The sequence below is a fragment of the Canis aureus genome, chromosome 15 (assembly GCF_053574225.1).
Source record: "Canis aureus isolate CA01 chromosome 15, VMU_Caureus_v.1.0, whole genome shotgun sequence".
NCBI classification, from domain to species: domain Eukaryota; kingdom Metazoa; phylum Chordata; class Mammalia; order Carnivora; family Canidae; genus Canis; species Canis aureus.
The window spans coordinates 39865642-39886147 of record NC_135625.1 but is presented as its reverse complement, the minus strand read 5'-3'; the positions used below and the strand labels follow the sequence as shown (position 1 = coordinate 39886147).

The 20506-nt window shown below is 40.5% G+C and overlaps 1 long non-coding RNA gene across 1 annotated transcript; it reads left to right on the top strand.

The window, feature by feature from the left end:
* Positions 1 to 6883: 6883 nt before the first annotated feature.
* Positions 6884 to 11345, top strand: LOC144284011 (uncharacterized). Its single transcript, XR_013352493.1, has 3 exons — positions 6884 to 6976; positions 7126 to 7227; positions 11092 to 11345. It is a non-coding gene; the product is annotated as an uncharacterized LOC144284011 (long non-coding RNA).
* The last annotated feature ends 9161 nt before the right edge of the window (positions 11346 to 20506 follow it).

Below are 20506 nucleotides of genomic sequence, written 5' to 3'. Positions count from 1 at the left end.
GCCCGAAGTGTGTCACAGTGCAAATAAGTGTTAAATTATTCAGAAGAGACATAACTGCAATAGGAGGCCAGATCAGCAGGACTTAGACTAGTAAGAAGGGGCTTCATGGGGTTCGAAGAAAACTTAAGCTGGCTCTTGACCGCCGCGGGGAAGATGCAATCAGGTGCTGAGGAGGTGAGGGCATTCCCGCTGAGGAGCATCCATATGAAGACTATAAATAAAAACTGAAATCAAGTCTGCATTGTACTTTAAATCACAAGCTGTTAGGGCTCATGGGGTCTTTAGAGGCCACATAGTTAAGCCCTTCCCTTCACGGACAAAAAAAAACAGAGGCCGAGAAAAATCAAGTTGCAGGGGATGAACCCTGTAACCTCCTTGGGCTTTAGTGGATATTGGTCTCCATGGAAGTGGGATTGCTTTGTAGACAAGATCTCAGTTAACCCAATAACATCCTTGGGAACCAGCCAGAGACGGAGATAGTGGCCAGAGCAGCGGTGGTGATTTGATCCTTTGTATCATAGTGAGCTGGAAAATAACCAGGTCCCCTAAGCCTGCTCTGTCAAACTCTCCAGCCACAAAGCAATTGAAAAGGGATGCTGTTTGAAGGGTGGGAAATAAGGAGACACCTTCGCCTCCCAACTGGCCTCCAGGCGCTCACTCTTGCTCCTGTTTAGCGAGATCTGTTCAGCACACTGCAACCAGGTATAATTTTATACCATGAAATTCACCCATGTTAAGTGTAAAGTTTGATGAAAATTGAGTAACTGGACATAGTCCTATAAATATGACCACACTCAAGATATAGATGTTTCCAGCACCACGAAAATTTCTCTCATGCAACCAACTGTTGAATACCTTCCTGCCTGACACTTGCCCCAGGAAACTGCTGATGGGTTTTCTGTCACTAGTTTCCCCTTTTCTAAAATTCCATATAAATGTAATGAGGCAGCATGTGGTCTTTGATTTTGACTTCTTTCACTTACTGTGATGCTTTTGAGATTTGTCCACATTGCATGGATTCACGTTTCATCCTTTTTAGTGCTGAGTAGCACGTGGATATTCCCCAAGCTGCTTACCCACTCACCAGTAGATAGACCTTTGATTTCTTTCCCATTTTTAATTATTTTGAATACAGTTTCTATGAACATTCAGGTACAAGTCCTTGTGTGGACATACGTGTTTATTTCTCTTGGGTAAATATCTGGGAGTGGGATTGCCAGGTCATAGGGTGAGTGTCTGTTTAATTTGATAAGACACTGCCAAACTGTTTTCTGAAGTGGCGGTAAGATTTTGTGTTCCCTGGGGCTCCTGGGTGGCTCAGTGGCTGGGTGTGCCTTCTGCTCAGGTCATGATCCCAGCGTCCTGGGATTAAGCCCCATATCAGGCTCCCCGCAGAGAACCTGTTCTCCCTCTGCCTATGTCTCTCCCCTTTTCTGTGTGTGTCATGAGTAAATAAATAAAATCTTTTAAAAAAAAGATTTTGTGTTCCCTCTGACAATGTGAAAGAGCTCTGGTTATTCCACATCCTCACCAACACTAGACCTTATTGGTCTTTTTAACCTGACCTATTTTAGTGGGTGTGCAAGAGTATCTTGTTGGCGCTTACTATGAAGTTATGTCCTAACTAGCAATTCATCTTTTCATATATTTGCTGACTTTTCTTTTTTTTTTTTTTAAGATTTTATTTATTCATTAGAGAAAGAGAGGCTGAGGGAGAAGTAGGCACCATGCAGTGAGCCCAATGTGGGACTCGATCCCGGGACCCGAGGATCATGACCTGAGCTGAAGGCAGACGTTCAGCAGCTGAGCCACCCAGGCATCCTAGCTGACCTTTCTTACATCTTCTTTTGAAAAGGATGTATTCAAATTGCCCATTTTTTACTGGTTGCTTACTGAGTTATAAGAGTTCTCTTATGTATTTTGAGTACAAATCCTATTCATAAGTATGCTTTGCAAATATTGTTTTCTCAGTGACGTGTCTTTTGTTTTCTTACTTGTGTCTTTTGAAAGGTAAGAGGTTTTAATTTCATTTTTTAGAAGATTTTATTTTTAAAGTAATCTCTACACCCAATGTGGGGATCAAACTCATTACCCCAAATCAAGAGTTGTACACTCTACCAACTGAGACAACCAGGTACCCCAAAAGGTTTCAATTTTAGTGAAGATAATTTTATTAACTGATGTGTACTTTCTGGATCTTTATGAAATTTTTTGCTTAACCTAAGGCAATGAAGACTTTTTTTTTATATTTTCTTCTAGTTGTCATTTCATGTTTAGCTCTACTCATTTTGAGTCAATATTTCTGCACATTTTAAGGTAAGGAACAAGGGTTAGTTTTTTAAATGCAGATATTCAGTGGTCCCAGCAGCCTAGACTATTTTTTTCAAAGTGTCTTGCCTTGCCACCTTTGTCAAAAATCAATTGATCATCCTTAAGACAGCGGAACTATTCTTCTTTTTTTTTTTTAAGATTTTATTTATTTATTCATGAGAGAGAGGCAGAGACACAGGCAGAGGGAGAAGCAGGCTCCATGCGAGGAGCCTGACGTGGGACTCAATCCTGGGACTCCAGGATCACATCCTAGGCCGAAGGCAGGCGCTAAACCGCTGAGCCACCCAGGGATCCTGGAACTATTCTTTATGATATTGTTGGATACCTGCCTCACATTTGTCAGAATCTATAGAATGTACAACACCAAGGGTAAGACCTAATGTAAACTATGATCTTTGGGTGACAATGATGAGATCAAAGTAGTTCTAACAAATGAACTGATCAAGTCAGTTCTAACAAATGTACCTCTCTGGTACAAGATGTTCATAGTAGGTTAGGCTGTGTACCTGTCAGAGTAGGATATATATGGGAACTTTTTTTACTATCCACTCACTTTTGCTATGAACCTAAAACCACTCTAAAAAATAAAATCTATTTATGAAAAAGAGAAAAAAAGTCTTTTTTTTTTTAAAGATTTATTTATTTATCTGAGAGAGAGCGAGAACAGGAGCAGGAGGGACAGAAGGAGAGAGAATCCCAAGCATACCCTGAGCTGAGTGAGGGGAGTGCACTGTGGGGCTAGACCCCAGGACTCTGAGAGCATGACCTGAGCCAAAACCAAGAGTCAGACTTTTAACCAATTGCACCACCCAGGTGCCCTTAGTCTTTCTCTCTCTCTCTTTTTAACAGATCAATTGACTATATATGATATGGGAGTCTATTTCTTTTTTTTTTCTAAAGATTTTATTTATTTATTCATGAGAGACACAGAGAGAGAGAGAAGCAGAGACACAGGCAGAGGGAGAAGCAGGCTCCATGCAAGGAGCCCGATGTGGGACTCGATCCCGGGTCTCCAGGATCACACCCTGGGCTGCAGGCGGCGCTAAACCCTGCGCCACCAGGGCTGCCTGGGAGTCTATTTCTGACTCCCTAATCCATTCCACTGATCTGTCTATATTTATTTCAATACCATATATCTTGATCACTATGAGTCATGACAAGTTTTAAAATCAGATAATGTAAGTCATCCAACTTTGTCCTTTTTCATAACTACTTTGGCTACTCTACGCATTTTGTCTTTTTCATATAATTTTAGCATCAGTATATTAGTTTTTTCAAAAATACCTTCTAGGATTTTCATTAAGATTGCATTGAATCTACAGGTCAGTTTGGGGAGAATTACCATCTTAATCATATTGAATATTCCAATTCATTAACACATAATCCATTAACATAGAAGCCATTTAATTAAGTCTTCCTTTGTAATGGCTTCTAGTTTTCAGCATACAGATCTTACACATCTTTTGTTAAATCTATTTCTAAGTATTTTTCATGCTATTGCAAATGAAGATTTAAAAAAATTTTTTTCTAAATTCTCATTGCTAGTATATAAAAATAAGATTAGGGGTACCTGGGGGGCTCAGTCGGTTAATCATCCAACTCTTGATTTCAGCTCAAGTCTTGATCTTAGGGTTGTGAATTTGGGCCTCCACATCTGGTTCCACACTGGGTGTGGAGACTTCTTTAAGGAAAAAAAAAATCCACATTGGGCTCCACACTCAGTATGGAGCCTTTTATTAAAAAAAAAAAGATTAATTTCCTTATATTGACCTTATATCCTGAGATCTTGCTAAATTTATCTGTTAGTTCTAGTAGCTCTTCTGTAGAATCTTTGGGATTTTCCTCATATACAATTATGTTACCTTCAAAGAAAGACAGTTTCACTTCTTCTTGTCCAATATACATGCATTTTATTTCTTTTCATTGACATATTTTACACTGGCTACAACCTCTGGGACAATGCTGAATACTAGTGGTGAGAGAAGTTATCTTTGCCTTTAAGGGAGAAATCACCAAGCTTTCCACCTTGGAGTAAAATGTAGGTTTTAAAAGATCTCTTCAATTAGGTTGAAAAAGTTCCCTCCTATTCCTAATTTGCTGAATGTTTTGTGTGTGTGTGTGTGTGTGTGTGTGTGTGTGTGTGTGTTATTTATGGAAGGGTATCCAACTCGACAAAAGCTTTTCTGCATCTATTGAAATGATCATATTGTTTTCCTTCTTTATTCTGTTAATTTGTTGAGTTACACTGATTGATTTTGAAATGTTAAGCCCATCCTGCATTCCTGGAATAAATTCCACTTGGTCATGATGTATTACCTTTTTTTATATGTCACTGGTTTTATTTGCTAATATTTTATGAAGGATTTTTATGCTTCTATTCATGAGGGATGTTGGTCTATAGTTCTTTTTTTGTAATGTCTTTATCTGGTTTTGGAATCAGGGTTATACCAGCCTCATAAAATAAGTTGGGAAGTGTTCCCTCCTCCTCTATTTTCTTAAAGAATTTTTGTGGGCCTACTATGATTTTTTTTCTTTAAATGTTTCATAGAATTCACCAGTGAAGCCATCTGGACTTGAAGTTATCTTTGTAGATGAAGTTTTAACTATGAATTCAATTTCTGTATTTTATATAGGCCTATTAAAGTTTTCTGCTTCTTTCTAAATCACTTTTGGCAATTTTGGTCTTTCAAGGAATGTGTCCATTTCATCTAGGTAGTTACATCTACCGACTTAAAGTTGTCCTCAATATATCCTTATTATTCTTTTCATGACTACGCAGTCTATAGTAATATTTTTTCTTTCATTCCTCATATTGTTAATTTGTATCTTATCTCTTCTTGTCTTGATCAGTCTGATGATAGTCCCACAGATTTTATTGATAATTTCAAAGAACCAGCTTTTTTATTTTTACTTTCTCATTGTTCATTTTCTATTTCACTGAGTTCTGGTCTTTATTATTTCCTTCCTTCTATTTACTTTGGGTTTAATTTCTCATTTGCTAACATCTAAAGTGATGAAGTTAGATAAGTAATTTTAGGGTATTTTTTTCCTGATATGAGCATTAGGCCTATAAATCTCCCTTTCCACATTGCTCTAGGTCCATCCCATAATTTTTTGAATAAATTACTAATTTTAGAATATTTTTAGACTTAAAGAAAAGTTGCAAACATAGTACAGAGTTTCCATATACCCCTCACCCTGTTGCCTCTACTATTTACATTTCACATTGCTATGGTAGATGTCACAACTAAGGTATCAACATGAGTGTATCACTATTAAGTGAATCAACACTTTCTTTGGATTTCACAAATTTTTCCCTAAGATCCTTTCATTTTCCAGAATCCCATCCAGGATATTCCATTATATTTAGTCATCCTCCTGACTTAGCTTCTCAGATTCTTTGCTTTTGATGACCTTGACTGTTTTGAGGAATACCAGTAAGATATATTGTAGACTGTCTCTCAGCTTGTCTTTTTCAGGCAAGAGTGGTTGTTATGGATTTTGAGGAGAAAGATCACAAAGGTAAAGTGCCATTCTCATCACGTCATATCAAGGGTTTTTATCAGCATGGCTTATCAATGACAATGTTAATCTTGATCAGTTATCTGGGGTTGTGATTGTCAGGTTTTTCCACTAAAGTTACACCCCATCTCCCTCTCTTCCAATCCCTTTCCATACTTTATTCGACAGCTCATACTCAAGGGGCTGGGAGTAGCATTCATATAATTTATCCGGAATTCTTCTGTACAGAAGACTTGTCTCTTCTCCCACATTTATTTATTCAGTCATTGATTTATATCAACACAGATTCATGGATATTTATTTTATATTTTGGGCCATAATCCAATACTGCATTACTGGTTTTGTAGCTCAGATTGTCCCAGCTTTGGACATGGGAGCTTTTTTAGTTTGTTCCTGTATCCCTTCCACCTGCCCCTATCCTGATTTTTGAGCATTTCCTTACTCTCTAGTGAAAGATGTTCTAGGTTCATCTTGTATATCCCCTGTTCCAGTCCTACAATCAGCACTGCTTTAGTAGCATCCCACAAATTTCAATGTGTTACATTTCCATTATCATTTAATTCAAAATGTCTTCTAATTTCTACTATGACTTCTCTAATTATTGGATTATTTAGAACTGTGGTACTCAATTGCCAAATATATGGAGTTTTCCTAATTATCTTGATGATTTTTTTAAAGATTTTATTTATTTGACAGAAAGAGAGAGAGAGAGAGAACAAGCAGGGGGAGCAGGAGAGGGAGAAAGAGAAGCAAGACCCTGGGATTGTGACCTGAGCCAAAGGCAGACACTTAACTGACTGAGCCACCTAGGCTCTATTGATTTCTAATTTAATTTCACCGTAATCAGAGAACATATTCTCTATGATGTCAATCTTTTTGTTGTTGTTGTTGTTGTTGTTGTCAAATGATCCTTTATTGAAATATTTTCCTTTGTAGTTCTTAACTAACTGGGCATTCCACTGCACCACTACTGATGTCATCTGTGATGTCATGAGGACAGCAACCAACAACACTACAACCCACAGCCTGGGCAGTCCTCAGAATGTTTTTAATGGTTCCAGAGAGTTCTCTGGCTAAAGATCAGTGCCACATCTGTCAGACAATGTTGACGATCTCATCAAAAGTGAGATTTCCACCGTGCTTAATGTTTTTCTGCTTCCTTCTGTCTTTTGGTGATTCCTTGAGGGCTTTATTAATCAGGGTGGAGACAGAAGGTACCACTTCAATCTGGGCCTATCTGTTCTTAATGGTCAGTTTCACTGTAATCCTCAGACCCTTCCAATGTCATCACCAAACTTTTGGATATAGACCCAAGGGACTTATCTTGGAGACCAGAGTAGACATGGCACTGACTTCCTCACCAGTGCACCTCAGGTATATGATTTTAATATGGTTGGTATTGAATTTAGGTGACATGGTGGAGGTGGCTGGTGTTAGATGAACCCAGATTTGGGAGCACTAAAGACAGTTGCACCTTCACCCCCTCCCAGCTGAAAGCCAAAAGGCTATGATGTCAACCTTTTTAAATTTAAAATTTGCTTTATGACTCAACTTATGATCTGTCCTGGCAAACACACCACGTACCCTTGAAAGGAATATATATTCTGTCATCATTCAGTGTAATATTCTATAAATATCAATGCAACCACAGTGATTGACATTGTTGTCCAAATCAGTTTTTTATTGATTTCTTGATCTCATTTTATCAATTGCTGGGGAGAGATGATAAAATTACCAATGACTGTGGAATTTTCTATTTCTCTCTTTAATTCCATCTATTTTGTTGCATCTATATTGAAGCTTTGTTATAGGCATATATATATTTGCAAGTAAAGTCATAGTGAAATGACCCTTCTTATCATTGTGAAATGTTTCCCTTTGGCTCTAGTAATACCCTTTGTCTCGAATTCTCCTTTTTCTGATATTAATGTAGCCACTTAAGCTTTCCATCTTAGTGTTCACATTGTATTTTTTTCATCCATTTACTTTCAACATATCTGTCTTTAGAGTGTGTGTCTCTTATAGACAACATATAATTGGATCCTATTTTCTTCAATATGATAATCTATATCTTTTAAATGGAGTATTTTAGTACATTAATATTTAATATAATTATTGGTAGGGTTGGATTTGGAGCTACCATTTAGATTGTTTTTTTATATTTTTCCTCTGGTTTTTGTTTTGTTTTCTTTTGTTCTACTGTTCCTCCAATCCTATTTTTTTATTTTTTCAACTTTTTTTAAGATTTAATTTTAATTTTCCTGTCACATTAGCTTTTATTCTTTGCATTACTTTTAGTGGTTGCCATAGGAATTATAATACACATCCCTAATTTTTTTACAAAATGGGTTAGCTTACAGTTAATATGGTTCTATTTCACACAAATTATTTAAACCTTGCAAGGGGCACCCGGGTGGCTCAGCCAATTAGGCAACCAACTCTTGGTTTCAGCTTAGGTCATGGTCCTGGGTTCTAGGGTCAGGCTTCAGACTTGGCATAGAGTCTGCTTGGGTTTATCTCCCTCTCCCTCTACACCCTCCGTGCTCATTACCTTGATAACCTGGCCAGCTTGATGGGCCACACACAGCTTGTGTCCATTATGGCTGCTTGGCAGCATTTGTTTGGAGAGCTAACTTTAATTCTTGTAGGATATTTTCACTGAAGTGAATTCTGTGTCAACAGTTTTCTTTCCTTCTCTACTTGAAAGATATTCTACTCTTCCAACTTTCATGTTTTTTAGTGGGAAATGAAACCTAAATGGAATTGTTCCCTTTATGCAATGTATCATTTTTCTTTTGCTGTCTTCAAGATTTACTTTTTATTTTTGACTTTCCACAATTTTGCTATAATGCATTTTTAAATTTGTTTATTTTTTTATTTATTTATGCCCTGTTCTTCACTTTGGATAATTTCAATTGCTCCATTTTCAAGTTCACTTACTATTTCCTTTGTTATCTCCACTGATGTTAAGTCCATTCATCCTTGATATTGTATTTTTCAGTACTAAAGTTTCCACTTAGATTTTTTTCTTTTGCTAACTACTTAGGTTTTTTATTTATTTATTTATTTATTTATTTATTTATTTATTTATTTATTTAAAGATTTATTTATTTATTTGTTCATGATAGACATATTGAGAGAGAGAGAGAGAGAGATGCAGAGACACAGGCAGAGGAAGAAGCTGGGAGCCCGATGCAGGACTCGATTCTGGGACTCCAGGATCACGCCCTGGGCCAAAGGCAGGCGCCAAACCGCTGAGCCACCAAGGGATCCCCTACTTAGGTTTTTTTTTTTTTTTTTTCTTTTCTTTTTTTTTTTTTTTATGATAGTCACAGAGAGAGAGAGAGAGAGAGAGAGGCAGAGACACAGGCAGAGGGAGGAGCAGGCTCCATGCACCGGGAGCCCGACGTGGGACTCGATCCCGGGTCTCCAGGATGGCGCCCTGGGCCAAAGACAGGCGCCAAACCGCTGCGCCACCTAGGGATCCTCCCCTACTTAGGTTTCTTAAAAAATCATTTTTCTTTCTCTGTTGAGACATCCTATCTTTTCATTCATCATGAGCATATTTTCTTTTACTTCATTGAGGATAGTTATAGTGCCATTTTAAAATCCTGTGTGCTAGTTCCAATATCTGGGTCATCTCAGGGTTGTTTTCAGATTTTCTTTTTTCTCAAGAATATGTTCCAAATTCCTGGCTTTTTGTATGTCAGATAAATTTGAGTTGTATACTGGTCGTTGTAAATATTTATGGAAAGTTATGGAAATTTGTGATTCTGTTTTTTCTTCCCTCTGATAAGAACCACTAACTCTCTTTCTTGGGTAACAGTCCCTGTGTCCTGTGTCTGTTCAAGTATTTTTTTCTTTAACTGAATCACTGTCAGTCTATTTTGTAAATGTATGGTATGAGGGATCATTGAGAAATATGGGTAATCAGAATTTGGGATCCTCTTTGGCTCTTTCCCTCCCATGATTCCTCCACTCTCTTTAGCAGCCACAATTTCTCTGGCTTCAATTTCCTAGTTTCCTAGCCCAGAGAGACTCCCGTTTTTACACAAGCACTCTGCCATCTCCAGCATCATATCACTACACTTGTTTTCATGGGAAAAGCCACAAAAACGAGAACTTACTTTAGAAAAAAAAAAAAAATCCCCTCCTCTGAGAGCATACTTCCATAAAAAGTCTATCTGTTCCTGTTGATTTTCTACTGCTTCGTGTATGCTTCGTGTAGCTGCACTTTTTTAACTACTTGTCCAGATTTTTAGTTGATTTTTACAGGCGAGACAGTCTGGTAAGACCTTTCTCTGTCATTACTAGGAGCAGAAACCACTGGATATTTTAAAGAACAAATATCATGTCACTCCTATGCTGAAATCTCAGAAACATCTTATCATTGACCCTAGAACTAAGTCCAAAGTCCTTAGCGTGACCTTTAGTTAAGCTCCTGAGCAGAAAATAGGAGGCACCTTCAACTGGAATTTAAAGACAATTTAATAAAGAGACTATTTATAGAAGTTAAAGGAGCAAAAAGGGAGATTAAGGCACTTGGGACTAGGAAAAAGTAGGAAGTCATTGTGACTGCTAGGCTTTAATGAGCAGAATGAACAAAGGGTGTTACCAAAACCAATAAAACTAGGTCCATTGAAGTGGGGCCACTCAACAGGAAATGTTGTTATAAGATACAGTTATTGCCAGAACCTCAGCACCCAAGCAGGGTGAGAGTAGGAGAAGAAATGCCATGCCTTCTTTGCCCCATATTCTCTGATCTCCTACTCATGCTTCTGTTGCCCAGACCCAACTGGAAGTCAGAGGTCTATGTAGCTCAGGTGATGTAATTTTTAGTTTTGAGCCTCTGGGGGCTGCAGAGCATGGCAGAAAAGGACCTACTCTAGCTCATTCTTACCCCTATTGTTTCCTTCAACACAGCCATATGAGACATCTTGCAGTTCCTCAAATAACTCTTCTCCAGCCTCTGTCACATGATGTTCCCTCTATGAATGTTCTTCCCCACCTCTCTCTCCCTCTCTCTCTCTGCCAACTTCACTGCTATTCAGCTCCTGTTGTCAGCTTACACCTAAATTCCTCAGGGAGATCTTTTATGACTCCCTAGACTACATAATAACTCCTTTTTGTATATTCCTAAAGCTCCCTGTACTTCTCTGTTACAACACCATGCTCATTAGTGACTAATTAGTCTTGTGTTATAATTTAATTATTTCTCTAACATCTGCCTTCTTTAAGAAACTGTGGGCTCAAGGAGTGACTTCAGAAGGACAGGAGTGATTTCTGTTTTGCTCACCGATCTACCTGCAGTGCTAGCGCAAGATCTGGCACACATAGTGTTCAATCAGCATACGTGGATTGAGGAATCAACATGTCTGTCTCTTGCTGGAATATGGGTGAGATGACTGTGTACTATTAATTTCTGAATCCCCATCTCTTAGCATGGTGCCTACCATAATATGTCCTCAAAAAATGTGATTGTGTATATTCATAAACAAATAAATAAATAAAACCATTTATATTTTAAACCTATACCACACTTGAAAGTAATGAGTCCTATTAACTGAATACTCACTGTGAAAAGAAGCCCTGTCCTTCATTTGTCCTAAAATTGCCTCTTTCAAGCTTTAGAGGCTGTCCTTCTGCTCCCCAGTTTTCAGATTTTCAGATTAGTTTGTGTCTACCCCCAACCATGGTTTTGCAGGCTTTACTTCCCTTATCTTACATACGTTTGACTTTCCAGATTAAAAAAAAAAGCCTCATCTCTATAGTCTCTTTACATTTGGTCAGACTTTAGCCCCGAGAATACTTTATTCCTTTCTTCTAGAATTTCTCAAACTCTGTCACATATTATTAATCAGGGAAGATCAGAAATGCCCATAGCACTGTGTTCAAATGCCAGGTTCTTGCATCAAAAAGGATAAGACTTTCTCTTTCTTTCCAGTCTTTGTCATGATAAGCAAGTCAATCAAATCCTTGGAGAGTTGGTTTCTTCATCTATGACATAGGAGCAATATTGTCTGTGTCAATTATACATTGTTGAGTAACAAACCACACAAAAGTTTAGTGGATTTAAACAACCATTTTATTTGCTCATGATTCTGTGAGTCCAGTATTGGGTTGGGTTCAGGTGACTGTTCCTCTACTGTTCTTCCTGGGGTCACTCACTTAGCTACAATCAGCTGGCAGATCAGCTGGAGGCTGGTTGGGGTAGGGCCTCAACTGAGACAACCTGTCACAGTGATAGGAAGTCCCTGTCCATAGACAGGTCCTGGCTTCTTCACCTGATAGCAAAAGAGTTCCCAACAACAAGAGTAGGCAAAAGCCCAATATATAAACACTTTAGTAGCCTATGTTTGCATCATATTTACTAATTTTCCATGGGCCAAAGCAAGTCATAAGGCTAAAGCCAGAACCATTGTCAAAAAAGCTACACAAATAGATATAGGAAGAATGGTTAATTGAGGACCATTACTATAACAATCTACCATACTTGTTTACCTCAGAGAACTAAGTAAGGATCAGATGAGATGGTACTGGCACACCACAATGTACAATGCAAATTATTATTTTATCAGTGAATGTAATTCAATCATTTTAATTTTATTTGTTTATCTAGGGGTCTTTCAATGACCCCAATGAAATTCAAGTCCTTTTGGAATGGCGTTAAGGGTTAAATTGTATTCCCCAAAAAAGATATGTTGAAATTCTAACCCCCCAGTACCTCAGAATGGGACCTTATTTGGAATTGGGTCACTGCAGATGTAATTAGTTAAGATAAAATCACATTGGAGTAAAGTAGGCTCTTATACAGTGTCTTATGACAAGATGGACATGTAAAGACACAGAAATAAATACACAAGGAGAGCACCAGGTAAAAACAAAGGTAGGGATTAGAGTTATGATGCCACAAGCCAAAGAACATCTTGGGCTACCAGAAACTGGAAGAGGCAGGGATGAACCCTCCCCCTAGAGGGTTCAGAGAGAGCATGGCCCCCTCAGCACCTTGATTTTGGACTTCTAGCCTCCAGAACCCCGAGACAAAAAAATTTCTATTGTTTAAGCCACCCAGTTTGTGGTACTTTGTTACTGCTCCCCTGGGAAACTAATACAGATGGTAAATATCTTTAACCCCCATCAGCTTCATCTAAAGAAGAGTGAGATAGAATGAACCAAGAGTATCTGATTGAGAGTCAGAAGTGCAGGCCACTCATCATCTACCAAACTTGAACAAGTGACTAAACCTCTCTGGGCCTTAGTTTCCATATGAATGTTCACAATGAATGTGCAGGAAGAGGGTTGCAGTCAATCCATGTTTGTAAAAGTATGGTGTGCGTATACTATGGTAAGGTACTTGGGATAGTTTTACATGGGTACAAGGGGAAACATTTTTTTAAAGAAATCTGGGTTTTTATTAAGATTTATTTATGTATTTTAGAGACAGAGAGTGGAAGGGGAAATGGGCAACGGGAGGAGAGAGAGAATCCCAAGCAGACTGAGTGTGGAACCTGACACAGGGCTCAATCTCACGACCCTGAGATCATGATCTGAGCTGAAATCAAGAGTGAGTATTTAATTGACTGAGCCACCCAGGTGCCCTAAGGGGAAACATTTTTAAATTTTAATGATTAATGTTAATTATCGTTATCTTGAATACGTGCAAGCAAGGCTGGTTTTCCATTTATTCTGGTAATATAAAAACATGCAGCTTTTTAAAGTCTCAACTGAAATAAAGTTATGAGTAAATAATAGAACAGTTGGCATATGTATTTGTCAAAAACTGTGAAAGTGGTGTGTGAAAGACTGACATTTGGGGAAACACTGAATTATACATTCTCAAGGATCCTTCCAGATGGAATTATACATTCTCAAGGATCCTTCCAGATGGATTTTGTGCTTCCATAAAGATGTCCACTAGAGAAGAACACAGGTAAGACTCTAGAGGAAGACAGGTAGGCAGTTAATGGAGGGATGAGGGAGGCATAGACATTTCTGAAAGAACCCAAGAGGGGCAGCAGACCACTTGGTACTCTTGGGAAGCATCTTCTGATTCAGGAACTGTTTACTCCATATCCATCATATATCCTTCCCCAAAGCCACCATCTCACTAGGTGTCTTTGCCAGGCTATCTAACCCTTTTTAAGTTTCCATGACTGGAAGCCCCAGGCCCTGAGACACAAGCCACCTCCTCACTCAAGAGGTAAATAGTAACAACTATCAAGTCGGGAATCTGGAGAACCTTATAAGTTGGACTTGGCTCTGTGCTGTGTTCTGGTTTTCTACTCAGATATAATATGGGGTCACATTTGATTATACGTGGCTGTTGACAGTTGAAGAAAGGGCAAGGAGCATAAAGAGGCCTGAGCCAGAGCCTTGTAGGAGACTCTCAGTGCTGGAAGAAACCTTGGAAGTCATCTAGCCTCCTCTAGTGTATCCCCATCAGATGTCACCCAGCTCCTGCTGAACACAATCATTGTCACGATACCCCTTCCGTTGTCAAATGGCACTTAGCATTAGAAATATCTTTTTCTGTGACAGGGTGCAGTCTCCCTCCTCATAATTTAGATTTTTGAGTCTGAGGGACCCTCAAGCAATCATCTGTTTAGTCCCTGCCTTTTATCAGGGCAGGTGTTATTATCTACACTTTTTTGCAGGAGACAATGGAGACCCAGAGAGGTTAATGGCAGAGAGGAGGCTCCCCATTTCCTGTGCAGTGATGTCCCATTATGCCACAGTGTTTCATTTACCTTCTGACTGAGCTCTTACAGCTGACTAGACCAAAAAGCCATCGATTCTTCTTTTCTGTCAATGCAGACATCTCTTACTCAGCATATTTGATATCTGACAATTTTTATTATCTTCCCACCACCCACTGTGCTAGCTTTACCCTCCACCAATCCTAGGAGAAACTCTAAAGCCTACTTTTAAATATACCTGTCTCATTTCTATTCCATTTTTGGCACTGATTTGGTTTGGGGATTCTCACCTATTGGTCTTTGGTCTGCATTTCGTATCTCCACACAATAAGCCCTTCTTCCAGCCAGCAACTCTCCACATACTTGACATGATCCTACTCACAGTCATATAAATCTTTTCTTCTGTAGATTAAGTATGCTCAGTTCCCCAAGCTGTTCCCTGAGGACATAGCTCCCAAATCTCTGAATACCTTTGCTGGGTCTTCTAGAGTGCTCCAATATGTGGTGCTCAGAACTGAACACAATATTATAGCATAGCTGTAATGTCACCGCTATTATCTGGCCACTGCACTTCTGTTAATGCAGCAGTAACTTCTTGAGCAGCCACAGGATACTCAGGACTCTTGATGAACTTGCAGTCAACTAGATCCCTAAATTATGAATCACTGTTAAACTAGACTTTCCATACCTTTACTTGTAAAATGGATACTTTTTAACCTAATTTTAGAAGTCTCAGGTATTCATGTGGATTACATGTTCAGGTCTTTAATTAAATATTATCTTCTTGGTGAGGTCTTCTGGACAAGCCCAAGGAGGTCAGGTGTCTGCCTAAACACACTTCTCTAGAATTCCCTCATCCACTTCTCTGCTTAGTTTTTCTCTATAGCATTTACCAACATTGACACACTATTTAATGCAGTTATTTATTCTTTTGTTAAATCTGTCTTCCTTCATTAGAATGTAAACTCCATGAAAAGAGGGCTTTTCATCGTTTTGTCCATTACTAACACCCTCATAGAGATAATATTTTGTGGCACACAGTAAGCATTCAATAAATCCTGATTGTATCAATAAGTGAATAAAATATAGGTGGATGAGTCCTAACAAATACCATAGGCCAGGTAACTTAAACAACAGACATTTATTTTTTCACAGTTCTGGAAGCTAAAAATCAAAGATCAAGGGCCAACAGCAGTCAACTTCTGGTAAGGGCTCTCCTCCTGCAGACAGCTGCCTTCTCACTATTTCCTCACACCGTGGCCTTTATTTGGGGTGTGTGTGTGTGTGTGTGTGTGTATAGATTTTTTTTCTCTCTCTCTTTATAAGGCTACCAATCCTATCAGAGTAGGACCTCATCGTTATGACCTCACTGAAACTTAATTACCTCCCAAAAACCCATCTCCAAAGACAGTCACATTGGGGGTTGGGGCTTCATCATGACTTTTGGGCGGACACAATTTAGTTCATGGCAGTAAGACATTGGAGATAACCTAATCAAACCATTTATACAGATAAGGAAACTGTGGCCTTAAAATGCTGGGCAAAAACATCTTGCCCACTCACCTCCTGATAAGCTCTCACATAAGGGCAGCCAGTACCACCCTGGAATCAAGCTGAGCTCCAACCAATAAGCATATATACATCTAGCAGCTCAATTCTTTCTGCTGGAGACTCATCTCTAAATTTCAAGACCAAGGACCCTTCTTCCATTTACTGTGTGGTCTGGTAGGCCCTGGAAAATGGCCACAGGGGCCATATATATTGAAAGAACTTGCCATCTTTCCAAGAACCCATCCATCAATTCTGTACTTACTGAGCCCATCTCAGGATACAACCGAGCTGTGCTCTCTAAGTGATGACAACAAGCTGGTAAGAGCTAATTTTCATGAAACTATTAGAGAAAAATTAAGTGCTAACAGTGCGTGTGGGACTAACTCCAGATGTCAAGAGTTCCCAGAAGTGAGGAATCAGGGAGTGGGAGAAGGCTTCATAGAAGTCATGGGACTCCGGTCAGGTCTAGAAGGATTCGTGGAATCTAGACAAGCAGAGGAGAGGAAGGACACACTGCCAGTGGCAGTAAGGGTAGGCAGTGACAGTGAGTTATGAACAAAGGACTGAATCCAGGTCAACCCCAGGGATGGGATTGGGAGGGTGATGAAGGGTTTAGCTTTGGTGCTGAGGATGGGTGAGAAAAGCACTAGGAGAGACCATCTCTTTTGCCAGGTTAAATTCTTTTGTTCTTTCCTCCCTCTCCCAAGTCCCCCATCAGCCTGGGCAAAAAGACACAGAGCTTCCCTAACAGGAGGCTTCCCAAGAATGTCTATCAACAGCAGACCTTTTATTTTTCCATTAGACCAGGCAGCTCCTCAGATTCCCTTACTATCCTTACCCAGGTTTTTCCTCTACCAGTAGCCAATTTGGGGGTGGGAGGAAGGAGCTCCAGCTTACTAACTTGAGCAGAGCCCAAGTTCTTGGGGTCTGAGGTGCAGTGGGGTAAAGGGTTTGGCCAGTAGGTCTTTCCTTCTTGGACTTGACAAGAAATGGGCAGGTCATAGGCAGCTGTGCTGAGTATTTATGTTACGCAAAAGGCCGAGTCAGCCCTCCTTCCTGCCAAGGTCAGCAAGTCACATTCCCCGTGGTTTGGGTGTGTGGGTGTCTTCTGGACCAGCAGGAAAGTCAGCCAGGAGCCCAGGCCCCAGCTTCATCGTCCCACAGAGGCTGAGAAGCTTCTGTTTCCCAAAGGCAGCACCAGGTACCCCTCAGATCTTTTCTTTCACCCCTGACCTTCCACCCTCCTTGCACCAAGCATTTGGTTCACCAGTGAACAAGACTCAGTGGAGGGCATGGAAATGGGGTCCCAGTCCTGAGCTCGGTTATAGGATGAGGGGCATCGTAAAGAGGACAGGAGGCCCTGGGAGGCAGACTGACGATAGTGATACATTTGCTGCCAGAACTGCATCAAAGCTCCGGGGGGATGTTGCCTCCCCACCCTCCTTCCATGGACTTCATCAGCCACGTGCACATTCTCATGTTATACCTCTGAAGTCAGACGAAAATGGACATCACTGAAACATGTAGTGACAGGACGATCCGATTGCTGAACATGGAAAAGGAAAAGAGTTGCTCTAGCTGTTCCCTTTAGGAATTAGCAGAATGGGGTAAGTTTGGGAATCAAGGGTTTCTAATTTGCAGATAAACCTCTCATTTTATTTAAAATGTGCAAGGCAGCTATTTCCTTGTGCCTTTGGGCTTCCTTTCTTTTTTTTTCAGGGGGGAGCTTCCTTTCTGCCTCCACAAATCCTACCAATCCCTCAGGATTCAGTTCCGAGTCCAGCTTCTCTGGCATCCATGCCTCATGAGCCAGGGGCCTTGGTGCTATGGTCTGCCTGGTACTCACTTGGGTTTCTTTAAATGAACCCTCCCCCCATTGGTTCCTTTGGAGAAGTCCAGATGGAGGGGATTCTACTACCCTGAATTTCCCTGGATCCCTGAATACCTCAAACCACCCAATTCATCATGAAGAAAAAAGATGGATGTAACAAATACAAAAGAGTGGCATGGATAGCAAGAAGAGTAGTAAGAGAAGGACCAGAATGGTCCAAGAGGCCATCAAATGTTTTTCTCTAAAGATCTGTTAGAATCAAAGCTCAAGGCCTGCCCCAAAGATCAACTTGGCTCAGGTCCTCTGTGGCCCACTGCGAAGGCAAGCCAAGAATCCCTGAGCTGGGTGTCCCTGCAGGTGGTATTCAAAAGTGTGACCAGCCGGTAGGGCCTGAAAGGCAGAGTCTGGTGCTGAGCTTTTTGTAAGTGAGACTCAGAAGTCCCAGTTTAATTAGAATTCCTGCCTAGGATAAAGGCTGATGGCTGCAAGCCCAGGCCTTGAGCCATTGGTCATGGCCCATAAAGGCCACACACGAGTCATGGAGCCAGGGCAGAGCCTGCTTCCCTGGTGGGGGAGCTTTAGAAGTTTCCATGATCCCCACCTGCAACTCTGGACTCCCCAGGACTCCATCAAAAGGCTCTTCTCTGCAGACCACATGTGTAATGACACCTGATGAGGACCTGGACCTCTATCCTCCACTCAGTGGGGTCTCTGTTCTCTCCCCACATCTTTCAAGAGGCCATTCCTGTTGCCAGCATGCCCTCACCCCTGCCTTTGATCCCAGCTGCAAGGACTGCCATTCAAAGTCCCATGTGTTCCAGGACGGCTGCAGGGTGGGCATGAGGACCAAGCCAACCTGCTCCATGACGGTGAGTAGTTTGAGAAGACTGACATCAGACACACACTTTTAAAACTGTGAAATATGCTATAAACTTCATACCAGGTTTTCTAACAATGGAGTTGGTGGTGGCTGACAGCTGCTCTACTCTGCAGTGCTCCCCAGTGGCTCCCGCGGAGACCATGAACACAAGCCTTCAGCCAGGGCAGGGGCAAGACTGAGGCTCTGTGCAGCTCTAGCCTCTTGGTGGCTCTGCCCCCAAATGACAAAGCACTTACCTGCCCTCCAGTCTGCAAAGCGTGACCCTGAAGCCATCAAATACCCACCCATAGCAAACATTCCAAACGTTGCTTCAGATTCCATCTTGAAAGCTTCATCCTTTCATTTTGACATTCTAGATCTTACTAAAATGTTTCCCAGACAGGGGTAGTCCTTTAACAGATTCTCAGTCATTTACACTTTAGTGTGAATGAGGGATCTGGGACCAGATTAATTTAGGAAATTTGAAGGCAAGAGCCTAGGGTATCAGGGTTCTGAGGAGGAGGATAGTAGTGAACTGAGCCCAAAACACACTAAATCATTTTAAGTCAGGGCAGTTTCTACTTCCTCATCAATGGCACCATGGTTGGGGGCAAGTCATTGAGGCCAGTCTGCTGAGGTTTGATGCCTAGAATTGCCACTTACTAGCCACTAATGAGCTTTGGCAAGTCCCTTAACTATTGTGTGGCTCAGTTGCCTCAACTTTAAAAGAAGAAAACTCTTAGCACCATCCTCCCATGTTGTTACAAGGAATAAGTAAGTCAATGTATTTGTAAAGCATTTTGAGAACAGAGTCAGGCACAGAAACTGTAAGCAAGCAACATATAAGTGTTGTGATTATTATCTACAAAACAAGGGAGGAAGAAGGAAGGTCTTGGCATTCTGTTGGTAAAGTGCTTTGAGAATGGTCTCCTGCTTGGAAAGTGAGTACCTCTTTGCTCCCTCAACAAAGGCTTCTGGAGTGGGTGAGCAGGTTAAAGTTCAAAGAAATCCTCAGACAGGCAATCCCAGTGGCCCTGAACTCTCCATCCTTCTGCCTACAAAACCCCACTCTGGATTATTACGAACTTTCTGTCTTGCATGCAAATATGCTGCTGTGCTAATAAATCAATTTCCAACCATTAAGAGCCTATAATAATCCTTTTCACTCAACCTGTTCCAGCCTGTTTTACTCAGCACCTAATTAACTAATAGCCGAGATTTGGAGCTCTTTTTCTCCTGGGAACCTCCTCATTGAATCCCTTTCCCCAGAGTGCTTCCTTGTTGCTCTTGGTTGTCCTGTTGATAGAACCTGTGTCACAAGGTGGATTGGCCCAGCCAGGAGATGGTCAAGCGACTGGAATGTGGGACTATGGGACCACTATGTGAGGAGATGAGGGATAAATAAATACATTTAATTTAATTAATTAAACAATCAATCATGGCTCAAAACATAAGGTCCTCCCAGAAGGTCTGATTTTAATGTTCCTATTAAGAAAGGTCAATAAATTATAATGTTAATCTATAAGGGAGGCTCTCAGCTCACTTCCTCTCCTCACTTACATATTTTCAAGACTCATATTCCTCAAGACCCAGCCCTAACTCATTTGTTAATCATCTTTTCCATAAAATTGTTTACTGAACACCTACTGCATGCTGGGCCCTGATCTAGGCATGGGGGGCACAAATATGAACATAGAGCAGTGGTCTCCAAAAACA